General features: G+C 40.6%; 1 pseudogene across 1 annotated transcript in view; it reads left to right on the forward strand.

The window, feature by feature from the left end:
- The window catches only part of LOC306887909 (NACHT, LRR and PYD domains-containing protein 3-like), a 35,754-nt pseudogene extending 22,998 nt beyond the window's left edge, over positions 1-12,756 (forward strand). The window contains exons 12-14 of the transcript XR_013785952.1: positions 9,016-9,189; positions 9,385-9,431; positions 9,779-12,756. The product of XR_013785952.1 is annotated as an NACHT, LRR and PYD domains-containing protein 3-like (transcript). The remainder of the gene's footprint in view (positions 1-9,015; positions 9,190-9,384; positions 9,432-9,778) is intronic.
- The last annotated feature ends 576 nt before the right edge of the window (positions 12,757-13,332 follow it).

The following is a 13,332-nucleotide window of genomic DNA, read 5'->3' on the forward strand; positions in this document are numbered from 1 at the left end:
CCACTCCCAGCATGCAAACCACACAGAGAGAGAGAGAGAGAGAGTGTGCGCCAGAGATATGTGATACTCATATGTGATAAAGGTACAGCAAACCATTGTTGCCAGCGTCGCGGTTTTCCTGCACAATTGGGCTATTTTGAAAATACAGTCACAGGAAAAATGACAGCGCCGTGGGTTGCGGTTTTTTAGGACACTTTTATAATGTACTGTGGCTGCCCAAAGTGTATGTGTACACATGTGATCGCAAAAGGAAGTTAATACTTTGGGTGGTGATGGCGCAGTGGATAAGACACATGCCTTTGGTGTGAGAGACCCGGGTTCGAATCCACTGTGAGACACCAATGTGTCCCTGAGCAAGACACTTAACCCCTAGTTGCTCCAGAGGCGTGCAACCTCTGACATATATAGCAATTGTAAGTCGCTTTGGATAAAAGCGTCAGCTAAATAAAAAAAATAAAATACTTTTTACACTCCTGATGAGTTTGTATCCTTCCGTTCACAAACTAGAAATGAGTTTTTGGTCATTGACTTGCAGAAAGTTTTTTGCATGAGTTAGTGTTAGAGGCTACTAGAATACACGGGGCGCCGACACTGATCTTGCATACCCCTCGGGAAATGTGCAGTTGCGGCCCTGGTCATTGTTTACGAATATATTAAATGAAACGGGACAAAGTTCATCTTGACAAACTATATATCATTCTGAAGGTCTAAGCCTAAGCATCGCTGTTTTTCGATTGAAAGCTTATAAGGAATGTATTTGCTAAATTTGTGTAAGCAGTACACATCAAAACATGCAGAATAAAAAAGCATTACGTACCAGATTCATTGTAATAAGGAGTCACAAACGCGTCCACTGCTGAAATCCTGGTTTATTTAGAAAGGCAAGGGTCCACAGAACAACATCCCATAGAGCACTTTTAGTCCAACAAAACAATAACGTTGTAATTTGGATGATTATTTCTTTGTTTACATTTCATTTCTTCAGGAGAGTTATTGCTTGTGCCCATTATGGAATAAATTACACTCAAAAATAGCGTCTTGGTGGTAAAAAAAAACAAAAAACAAATAAAACAACAACACGGTGTTGTAGCATACAGTGTTACAAACAGAATGAGACCATCCACTGAAAACAAATACTCACAGATCCGCGGAATATTGTTTATTTGAATTTACCGCTCTCTTTTGACAGCTGTCATCTGACGGGGGCAAAACTTAGCGATCGCCTTTTTCCACAAATAATTAGTTTTCTTTTTTTTTTCTTCAACATTTTTCATATATGTGTGTGTGTGTTGTGTGGGGAATGTGGCTGTATCTGTATGATTATCATCTGTATGAACGCACATCAGCGTATGATTACCGACTGTATTACCATGTGTGGCAATATCAGTTTATGTCTGGCAATCACAGTATATACACTTGAGTATGTACTACATACAAAGTTTTTTTTTTTTTTTTCTTTTTTGTTAATCAAATAATTATATTTGTATTTTTTAGTGCTCAAATAAATCACTTATATGATGTCTAAAATTCTGTCTATTATTTTATAGTTGAACAACTATGCAGGAATATGTATAATGACTAAAATAGTTTGTATAATTCTGCAATACATTTGGTTGTTGTTTTTCCTCAAACAGGAGGGGGAGGGGGGGGGGGTGTGGGGGCTAGAAATATTTTCAGAAAAAATATTGCAGGAATCTTATTTTTCATGGTATCTTCTTCAAATTTTAAATATAAACTCATGCGACACGTGGCTTTTAATCCATTACTTTTCTGAATTGCTCCAGGACTTATGTGTATATGAAAAAAAAAAAACATTCAGTGTGGAAAAAACATTTTTAAAGGCACGTCAGTGTCTATAACTTTTTGTCTTTTTGAGCATTACCAACTCTGGATGATGGATAGTAAAGCCTAGAGTGTCTTCTTTGCAAAGATACCTAAATTGTGTGTGTAGCATACTTTGTCAGGAACTGTTACCATTTTACATTTACATTTACAGTTAGTCATTTGGCAGACGCTTTTATCCAAAGCGACTTACAATTGGGGAATACAAGAAGCGATTCATCTTGAAGAGGCAATCAGACAGAGGAAGTGCTCGTAACACCAAGTCTCAGCAGCGACCGAGCACCAATTTTAATTTAGGTAGGTCATTTTCACCTGTGAGGCCCAAAATGGGGGGTGCTAACAGGAAAACAATCAATCACTTCTGTGTTTCCTGGAAATGAACCCTACAATCTTGCCATTCTTAGATCTGCCAGTTGAACTATGGGCATAAAAAAAATAAATAAAAGAAATCATGAATCACACATTTTGTAGTCATTTTCCAATGTTTCTCTCCAGTGTGTGCCAATATGAAATTTTTTTTTAATTAAAATTAAAAAAAAAAAGCAGTTGATTATCAAAAAATGTATTTGCATAGAGGTAACTAAGAAATATGCAATAGAAAACCCATTTAAAAAAACTCTGCCTATATTAAAAAATAAAAATAGAATTTGTTTACAGAAAATGTTATAAGATGCCAAATAATATTCAAGGCTCCATTTGAAAAGTACACATTTTCTTCTTTAACAAAAAAAAGTAAATAAAAAGTAAAAATTTATTCAAAACAATATTCCAATCTTTTACGATTATTACCTTTAAAAATATATCTCCTGTAATCATTGTTTGCTACTATTGTGAATAAATGCAAGACAAGTTAATGGTTAATAATAATTATAATTTGAAAATGATAAAAGTCAACCATTTTGAGTAAGATATATATATATATATATATATATATATATATACACACATACAGTGTAAATACGTATATAGGGAACGATATATATATATATATAAATGCTCTGCAAATGTAACTGCAGTACAGTTCAGTCAAGGTTCTCAGGCCAACACAGATGTACCATTGGAAATGTTTGCCTTTCCAGCTTTTGGTCTTCTCTGTAAACACCCAAGATGGCCAGAATCAAATCCCATGACAGGCCTTCCTTTGGTCTTCCCTTTCAGCTGAAATTAAGAGAGATATGTACATGTTGAAACAGTGTGTTAAAAATGACCAAAGTGACCAAAATATTTGAGAGGAAGAACTGTAAGGAAAGTTATTATTAACAAGTAAAATAAGGATGCGTTCGTTAAAGCAAATCAGCTATAGCTAAATGTGTTCAACAAAACCTGTGAAGGGTTGAACTTGTTCAGACTCCTTGGCAGCTACTTCAAGATCAGCATTGTGAACTTCAAGTTCAAGTTCCCAGTTAATTCCAGCAGCTTTCTGTCAGAATTGGTCAGAATTTGATTCTGAGATTTAAAATAAATATGCCATGATGAACCACAGAAAGAGAGAGCAAAATATGTGTAAATGAATTATGGATTACAGTTAGGAAAAATAGGAACAGAAAAGCTGAGAGAGAGAGAGAGAGAGAGAGAGAGAGAGAGAGATGGCTTCTTAAAAGAGCTGCTGGAGTATGTGATCTGGCTTAAATGCAAGACAGAAAAAAATATTGAATTACTTCACAAAAACATATTAAAGGCGTGGCAAGCATTTTGGTTACTGCTTTACAAATAGTATACAGTACAGTTACTGTGGTAAAAGCATGGTGTTGTGGTTATTGAGCTTTAACTACAAATACCCCAGTAAAACTATGGTTCCCTTCCAGGAACTCGAGCTGCGTCGAAAGCGCTAGGGGAACGCCTCCAGCGTGACCGCGCTCTGACCAGAGTGTAATCTGTCCAATGGATGGGCGAGACGTCATAGGCGGGTGACGTCACCGACCGGGAAGCATAAAAGCAGTCCTGCGTGCTGTAGGGAAAGGCCGTGGCGCTCCGCCACCGCCTTTCAACGGGGTGATTCCCACGTGCGTGGGCCCCCAGCAGGCTCTGATCATGGAACAGGAAGTAGACACTCTCTTGAGGAAGGAGGCCATCGAGGTGGTCCCTCCTCACGGAAGAGAGTTCAAGTTCAAGTTAATTTTATTTGTATAGCACATATACAACAGCCAAACAGGCTGACCAAAGTGCTTTACAGAAGAAACCACATACACAGAAAAACAGACCAGACAAAATTTTATATAACCCGAGTTAAAAAAAATAAAATAAAATAAGCCATATCACAACTGTCCGCAACTGAGTCACGGATGTCCAAGAGTGCTCGGCGGTCGTAGATTAAAAGCGAGCAGCAGTTTAGAGACAGAGCAGACAACCAGACAAACAAACAGGAGAGCAGTAGACGGCACACCAAATACACAGGCGCCATCTTGAATGTTCTACAGCCAGTACTTCATTGTTCCAAAGAAGGATGGTAGATCTGCGTCAGTTGAATCGCTCAGTCATGTGACTGAAGTTCAGGGTGCTTACACTCTTCAGTCGTGTCTCAGGCCAAGTCCTAGGACTGGTTTGTCACGATAGATCTTAGGACGCATATTTCACATCACCATCCTCCCCTCTCACGGGAAGTCCCTGAGGTTTGCTTTTGGGGGCAAAGCTTACCAATATCGGGTTCTTCCCGTTGGCCTTGCACTCTCACCCCGCACTTTTACATCAACGATTGGTTGATTCTAGCTCGATCAGAGCAGGTGGCGATTCGGCATCGAGATGTTGTTCTCGCGCACATGAAGGTGTTGAGACTGAACGCCAAGAAAGTGTGCTTTCTCCAGTATAGAGAACCACTTATCTTTGCGTGGTGTGGGATTCGACCACGATGCAGGCACGTATGTCTCCTGCTCGGATCGAGTCGATCCTCACCTCAGTCAAGAGAGTGAAAGAGGGCCAGTCACTCACTGTCAAGCAGTTTCAGAAACTGCTGGGGCTCATGGCAGCTGTGTCCAACGTGATGGCCTGCTGTACATGAGACCCCCACAGTGGTGACTCAAGACCAAGGGGTTCTCCCCGAGGGGAAACCCGCTTCACATGATCAAGGTCACGCGGCGATGCCTACGTGCCTTAGACATGTGGAGCCAAGCTTGGTTCTTGTCTCAGGCCCGCTGCTGGGAGCTTCTTGTCGCCACGTAATGCTAGCGACGGACGCATCCCTCACCGGTTGGGGAGCGGTCATGAGTGGCCACCCTGCCCGCGGTCTGTGGAGCGGTCGCTATCTAACGTGGCATATCAATTGTTTGGAAATATTGGCCGTGTTTCGTGCACTCAAGCACTTTCTCCCAGACCTAAGAGATCACCATGTGTTGGTGCGCACTGACAACACAGCGGTGGTCTCTTACATCAACCACCAGGGAGGTCTGCGCACCAGATCCTCGTGTGGTCCCAGGCTAATTTCGCTCGCTGAGAGCCGTACGATATCCCTGGGTATTTCAGCGAGACGGGGGCTGAGGCCCGGGGAATGGATGCTTCACCCGTGGTGGTGAAGCAGATGTGGAAAGTTTTTGGCTTTGCGACTCAAGAGTCAGCGCTTGCCCCTCTAGTTCCTCCAGCTCCTTTGGACTGGACACTATGGTACAACCTGGCCGAGGCTTCGTCTGTACGTTTTCCCCGATCGCTCTGCTCCCGGGAGTTCTGGTGAGAGTGCACCAGGACGAGGTCAGCCTACGTTTGGTAGCACCGTCCTGGCCGGGCCGAGTATGGTTCTCGGACCCGATTTCTCTCCTCGATGGCTCTCCGTGGGAGATTCCCGTCAGAAGAGATCTCCTCTCACAGGCGGGGGCACCATCCTATCACCCCCGCCCGGAGTTGTGGAAGCTGTGGCCTCTGAGGGGGCGCAGCTCATAGCTTCCAGTCTCTCAACCGAGGTTGCTGAGACCATCCTCCAATCCAGAGCTCCCTCTACGAGGAAACTGTATGCCCTGAAGTGAAAATATTTCACTTCTTGGTGCGGAGACCGCCACCTTGACCCAGTTAACTGCCCGTTTGGTACAGTGCTGGAGGTCCTGCAGGCCCGTTTCTCCGCAGGGGTAACTCACTCCACCCTGAAGGTTTATATGGTGGCTTTATCGGCCTACAATGCCATTCTCGGTGGCCTTACAGTGGGTCGACACCCCCTGGTTACATGTTTCGTCCACAGTGCGCTGAGGCCTCCTGTTACGACGTGTCCCTACGGGGACCTGGCTGTGGTTTTAGAAGCTCTCTGTAACCTCCATTCGAGCCTATTGAAGAGATTTTTGATTGCATTCTCACTTTGAGACTTCCTTCCTTTTGGCGATATCTTCTCTTAAGAGAGTGGGGGTTTGCAGGCCCTTCTTGGCCCCTTCTTATCTCGTCTTTGCCCCTGGTCTGGCCAAAGCGTTTATCTACCCTCGAGCGGGTTATTTCCTAGGTCCCCTCTTCTATACCACGGCCTGTTGTGCTGCAGGCCTTCAGTCCTCCTCCCTTTGGGGAGCCCGACCAGAAGCTTAATTGTATGTGCCAAGCGGGGTCTGCCTGCTTCTAAGCAGACCCTTAGTCGGTGGATTGTGGATACTATTTCTCTGCTTATGAATCCTCAGGGGTATGGCAGCCTCCAAGGCCCTTCTGGCAGGGGTTTCGATGCAGGATATCTGCAATGCTACGGGTTGGTCCACGCCCCTCACCTTTGTTCGGTTCTATGACCTTGATCTTAGGGCCACTCCGGGCTCTTCTGTTCTTTCGCCCTCGCTGTGCTCCTAGTGATACACACAGGGCAGGTACTTGGAAGTCTGGTGGCATGGGCATCTCGTTCCCCTAGCGCTTTCGACGCAGCTCGAGTTCCTGGAAGGGAACGTCTCGGGTTACATATGTAACCCTGGTTCCCTGAAGGGAACGATACGCTGTGTCTCGAGGCCATACTTCCTGTATCCCTGCGAGCGGCCCGCCTATCACGTCTCACCCATCCATTGGACAGATTACACTCTGGTCAGAGCGCGGTCACGCTGGACTGTATGTTGTCACTTTCTATCGCCCCTATCGCTTTCGACGCAGCGTCTCGTTCCCTTCAGGGAACCAGGGTTACATACGTAACCCGAGACGTTACTGTGGTAAACCCATACAAAGAGTAGACAGTAAACACAGTTACTTTACTATGGTAAAATCATGAAAAGGTGTTGTGGTTACCATACCTACAATAAACACCACAGTAAAACTACGGTTACTGTGGTAAACTCATAGTACGTGTTGACATTATTGTGCTTTATCTACAAATACCACAGTAAAACAACGGTTACTGTGGTAAACCCATACAAAGAGTAGACAGTAAACACAGTTACTTTACTATGGTAAAATCATAGTGGTCAAGGTGTTGTGGTTACCATACCTACAAAAATACCACAGTAAAACTACAGTTACGGTGATGAGAGGCATGTGTATTGACTACACATGACATGGTTGAGCAACAGTTTCTATTGTAAAAATATGGTAAATGTATGGACTTTTTACATGATCACAATTATCACGCAATACTGGGTTGGTTGATTTGTTGTGCTGTCATCAGTCATGTCTAAAAGCTGAAGACCCATGCCACAACATGATTAAAAACGGTTTTATTTATTTCAAACAGCAGCAGGTCAACATACAGTAGAAGTTAGCCTTAGGTTAATGTCAATCGCAGGCTACAAGCTGTGTTAACTAAGCAGCCCACTGTTCCACTCACAACTCATTTGAACGCATATGTTGCCATTTGATGCTCTAATGATCTAATGTGATGCAGCACTGAAATAATTAAAATAATACCGTTAAAGCCGTGATCTCGTAACATAAACAGATTGTTGCCCTTACTTACCTGTTTGAAGGTGTACGCGCATCAGGTGAACCGGGCGAACTGAGCCTCGCTGGTGACGTCACTGCTGCTGAAGATGTCGCGTGGTATTCTTTAGAATATATACCTAGAAACACTGGGTCTCATTCACTAATAAGTGCGTACGTTTTTCGTATTTATACGCACATTTGAACTTCTCACGAAAACTTTCCGCCTAATTCACAACACATGCGTACGCACATGAGCTTGTTCTTAAACTCGTTCTTCTGTTAGTGAATCTGGAGTCTTCTAAAAGAGCGCCCGCGTGCACGAGGTTAGTGATTAGCATAATACACGCCCAAACCAGCTCCATATAAGGGCTTTCCGCAAAGCGGCACTCGCCTAGAGAAAGACAATTATGGCACCGAAACAAAAGACAAAGAAAAATAACTTTAACGATAATGAACGTGAGGTTTTGCTGTCGGAGGTGGAAGCCAGAAAAAATGTGTTATTTGAAAGCAACTGAACAGCCATTCGTCACTCTCAGCAAACATATCTGTGCGCCAGAGCTGGCACCAGGGCACCTCCATCGGGGGGCATTTAAATTTCTGGGGGGGGGGGGGCACAAATCACGTTGTGTGTGGGGGGGGGGGGTGTATTCGTGAAGAGCGTGCAATCTGTGATCGCGTGCAGTTGCTGACGCTCCCTAAAGCGTTCAATTGCTTTCTTATGTGCGCTGTTTTATCGGTACTTTCGCTTTCAAAATCGATCGCGTTCAGCAAGGAGGAGAGAGGATGGAAAGTGGAGAGGCACAGTAACTCGTTGTGGGGGGGGGGCACGGCCCACGAGTGCCCCCCTTGGCGCCTGCCCTGCTGTGCGCTCTCTAAAGACGCGCTCTCTGCTTAGAGAACGCGCCGCAATGTCAAGCAGTACCAAGTGTGCCATGCCTCCAAACACAAGGTGAGAAACAATAATCACCGTTTATATAAGCATAGATCAGGTGATTTGTTGTTTGGACCTCTAATTTTATATATATATATATATATATATATATATATATATATATATTTATATAATTGGACCTCTAATTATACTTTATTATCAATTTTAACGTCTAGTTTCTTTTCACCCACCCTGTACATAACATATCTAATTATATGTGGGGTTCTTTATACATGCTTATAAGGCCCCGGGCGTACATGATTATTGCGTACGTGTGGTATAAGTTGTTCTTGAATTTTTTCGTACATTTAGAATAAATTTTAGTAGGAAAGTTTTTGATGAATCATGATTTATTCGTGAAAATGTCTGTACGCACATTTCACGCAAAAATCTGTGTGTACGCATGTTTAGTGAATGAGACCCATTGTTCTTTCTTATATTACCTGCAGGCTGTCGGGGTGTATGATCACAGAGGAGGGCTGCCGTTCACTGGCCTCAGCTCTCAGCTCAAACAATGGTCATCTGAAAGCACTGGATCTGAGATACAACAACCCTGGAGGACTGGGAGTGAAACTGCTCTCCGCTAAAGCAGAGGATCCAAACTGTGAACTGGAGAAACTACAGTATGTGCTTAGTTTGAAATTAACTCATATACAACATGTAGGAATTTTGACATCATAGATTGACACCATGATCATATATCTTCTGGTCATTATCTTTCTGGATAAGATTCTACTATACTACAAGCTTTATTTTAAGTGATTCCTTTTAGCAGTTGCTTGTATATTTTAAATCTCAGTGTCTTTATTTTCCCTCAGTGTTGAGAAAGGAGGAGGATGTCGGATGAAACCAGGTCTGAGAAAATGTAGGTATCGTATGCAAAAGAACAAAATAGAACTTTATATTCTATTATGAAACGTATAACCAACCTTGGGACAAGAAACTCATGAAATGATGAAAACTGATGAAATGTTGATTCCAACTGCCTATGAAATGTAAGGCCACACTGCAGTTAAGCCAAACACATTCAGATCTGCCTCCATTTCAGAATTCAGTATTCAGTGTCTACATTCACTATACAGTAAATACAAAGTTGATAAAATCAAGTCCCTACCTATGTTTTTTTTTTTTCTTGTTTGACAATTATTTAAATTATTATCATATCACAATATGTTAGCAAATTAAAATAACCAAATGTCCTGTTTTCTACAGATACCTGTCAGCTCTCAGTGGATCAGAGCACTGTACATCGACGCCTGAAACTGTCTGAAGGGAACCGGAAAATATCGGAAACTAGAGTGGAGCAGAAATATCCTGATCATCTGGACAGATTCAGGCTGTATCCCCAGGCCATGTGCAGAGAGCCTCTGACTGACCGCTGTTATTTTGAGGTGGAGTATGATGTGGAGTTGGAGTGGCAGTGGCCTACAAGACCCCAGACAGGACACAGAATATAATGGGAGTTAAAAACCCATTCCCTGCTCTTCTCTGTCTGAATGGAAGACTGACACTGTGGCACAATAATGAGGCGACTCGTCAGTTCCCTGTGTTTTCTCAGTCTAAAAGAGTAGGAGTTTATGTGGACTTGGAACATGGAAGTCTGTCATATTACAGCATTTGTAATGGCAAACTCATTCACCTGCACACACACCACACAACATTCACTGGCCCCTTATATACAGGGTTCATGTTTCTGCCCTACTCCTCGGTGACTCTGTGTGAGATAACATAGACCCTGAGAGGAAGCAGAAATTTCAAAAGGAAGTTAGACATTTTGTAAAATTTTTTTTTTTTTACTCACAATCACTCAGAAAATAATATGCTGAATGATGCATCACTCTAAAAATGGCTTACTTATAGTTAGCTGAAACATGATCTTCACCAAAGACAAAAGGAAAGAGAAAAATGACCTTCGTTCATCTTTGGAACATAAAATAAGACTTTTTTTGTTGTTGCAATCTGAGAGCTTTCTGTCCCTCTACAGTCAGTCATGCAACTTACACATTCAATGAATGGTAGGAAATACATCAAGTAATCCATGTCATTAAGTATACTATAAAGTAATTCAATTTTATGAAGTGACATGAGTGCTTTGTTTGCACACAAAAAAACCCAAAAACATATTTACCACTTTATTTACGAAAATATTATCCAAACACATGCGTTGTGGTACTCTCGTGAATACTCACTCATGTGTTGAGTTGACGTCTCAAATGTGTTGTGATGCTCTCGTGAACGCACAATGCAGATCAATATTTGTAGAGTTGTCAATTATGTGTTTTGTGCAACAAAGCACAACAAATTTGATTAAGTACTTAAGGAGTTTCATAATTTTGAGGTTAAGTTACATGGAGTACTTTAACAATGTATTTGCTATCGTTCTTGGCTTTGACTGTGTAAGTTGCGTTGCTGCATGCAGGGTCAGAAAGCCCTTAGATTTCATCAAAAAGATCCTCATTTGCATTCAGAAAACGAGTGAAGGTCTTGAGGATATGAAACCATACGAGTAAGTAATTGTTGACCAAATTTCCACTCTGGGTGAACTATCTCTCTAATTCGTCCATGGTTCCAAAAAAACCAACAACTATTAAATAAGCTCTTTTCCTGTTTTAGTGCTCAGTGCAAACTGGCTAAGTATGTAAATATATACTATCAGATAGTGCTCACTGAATTTTATTACAGGACAGAAGAAAAAGCTGTTCTAGAACTCTGCTTGCTAGCTGACAAGTGATATTAGCCTACTAGCTAAAGCTAGCTAATTATTTCTATAGACAAAATTACATTTTTAAAGGGGCTTTGCTAAATAATTTTCAAGTATTAATTTGTATTATTGCCACTGTGTGAACAGCAAGTAACGGAATTAAAAAATAAAAAATAAAAAATGAAATGAAATGAAACCTGTAGACTAATTATAATGTGAAGGCCTCAGGGCGGATTTGCTGGGAAACTCCAAGGGAAACTATCTTAACAGTGTTATTTTAATAAACCTCATCTGTCGATATGATGTCGGTGAATCACTCGCTCTCATTACTATGAGCATGAGCAATAAGTTGCTAGCCACAGCTCACTCAACGGCCAAAGGTGTTGCTAATAACAAGGTTTCTGAAGTCTACGTAGAGTCTTTTAACAGCTAAATATCAACATTTCTAGGAGTTAATTTTTACTGTTGACAGTGAAATAGCTTGAACCATCCTCTCGAGTAGGAGATATGACAATACAGTTTTGCAGGACTGCTTAATTTCTGACACGCTGATAAATAAATGATAAAGGAGCAATAAAGAAATATGAAAAAATAAAGTGTAGACATGCTTAATGGCATTCAAGTAAACACAGTCAGTTGTGTCTTAAGTGAACATAAGAAATTAGGAGAAATATGGATCAATATATTGAATATATTGTGTATTGTTAGGGTTAAAGAATATGTTGTTTATAAGTTGTTCAAGTAGAGGAAAGCACTTTTTTCTCTTACATGTGTAACTAACTCCATTATTACTAAATGTAGCTATGCTGTATCTTGCACTTCAAATTATTGCTTGAAAATATTGTATTTTTGCATTTTCAAATTACAAATTACTCTCTCACACCAGTATGTTTGTATTTTAATTAAATGCATTTGAAACAAAATACTTTTCTGATGTATTTGTGTCCATCTCTGTACACATGCACATACTCTGTGTGCACATTTAGTCATATCCTCTAATAACAACATGGCAGATAAATGCAATGTTTGTAGGAGTCCAAAGTTCACTAAATATGCTGTCAACAAATGTATTATTAACGTTCTGATGACAGAGTATAATTATTAAGAGGTATGAAAGTCCCTAATTCTTTAAATGTTCCTCTAGTTTGACTTTATTAATTCATCTTAATTCATCTTTAAGTATTATATATATTTTGGTTACACTTTATTTCCATAGTCCACTTTAGACATTCTGCTAACTATAAGTAACTTTGTAACTATATGGCATATACTTTGTTTTTTTTTAAACGGATGTAACATTTTTAGAATTTGTGTAATTTTATATGTATTTTGAAGTATGTATTGTTTTGTTTTGTTTAATTGTTTTATATATTTTTAGGGTGACAATTTTACCATCAGTCCAGGGACTGCAGATGCAAAGTAGCCTTCGGGCTAATTCTGGCACATTGTACATTTATGTATTATTGATGTGCATTGTTCTTGTCAAATAAACCTGAATAAAAAATATTTAATAAAAACAAATTCTCATTAATTTGCAACAACATGTCTACTAACTCTCAGAGTACACTGTTAGGTTTAGGGTTAGTAGAATAAGTTGACATATACTTACAAAGTTTCTAATAGTCAGTATGTTGTATGTTGTGGACCCATCAAAATAAAGTGTTAGCAGATATGAAGCAGACAGTCTACTAATACTCTAATGACTGCTAGATGACATGGAGTTGCAAAGTTACTTACTGTTAGTAGAATGTCTAAAGTGGACTATCAAAATAAAGTGATACCTGTATTTATTTTAATTAATCCTGGATCAAATACACTGGCTAGGAACTGTTTTGTTTTTCTCTGTAAGCTTTGTGTTTTTTTTTTTGTTGTGTTATAAGCAGGATAAATGTACCTTTGTTATCACAAAATAAACCCCTTCAGGGTGATACAAGACTAATTGTTCTGTACATTACCCCTTACTTACACATGTTTGGAGAGCTCCATTCCATCTAACATCTCCTCACCTATGTGAAGATAATCTGTGTTCTCCACTTCAAAAATATCATGGATAGATCCAATCATG

This window comes from Barbus barbus (assembly GCF_936440315.1).
Source record: "Barbus barbus genome assembly, chromosome: 21".
In the NCBI taxonomy this organism is placed as follows: Eukaryota; Metazoa; Chordata; class Actinopteri; order Cypriniformes; family Cyprinidae; genus Barbus; species Barbus barbus.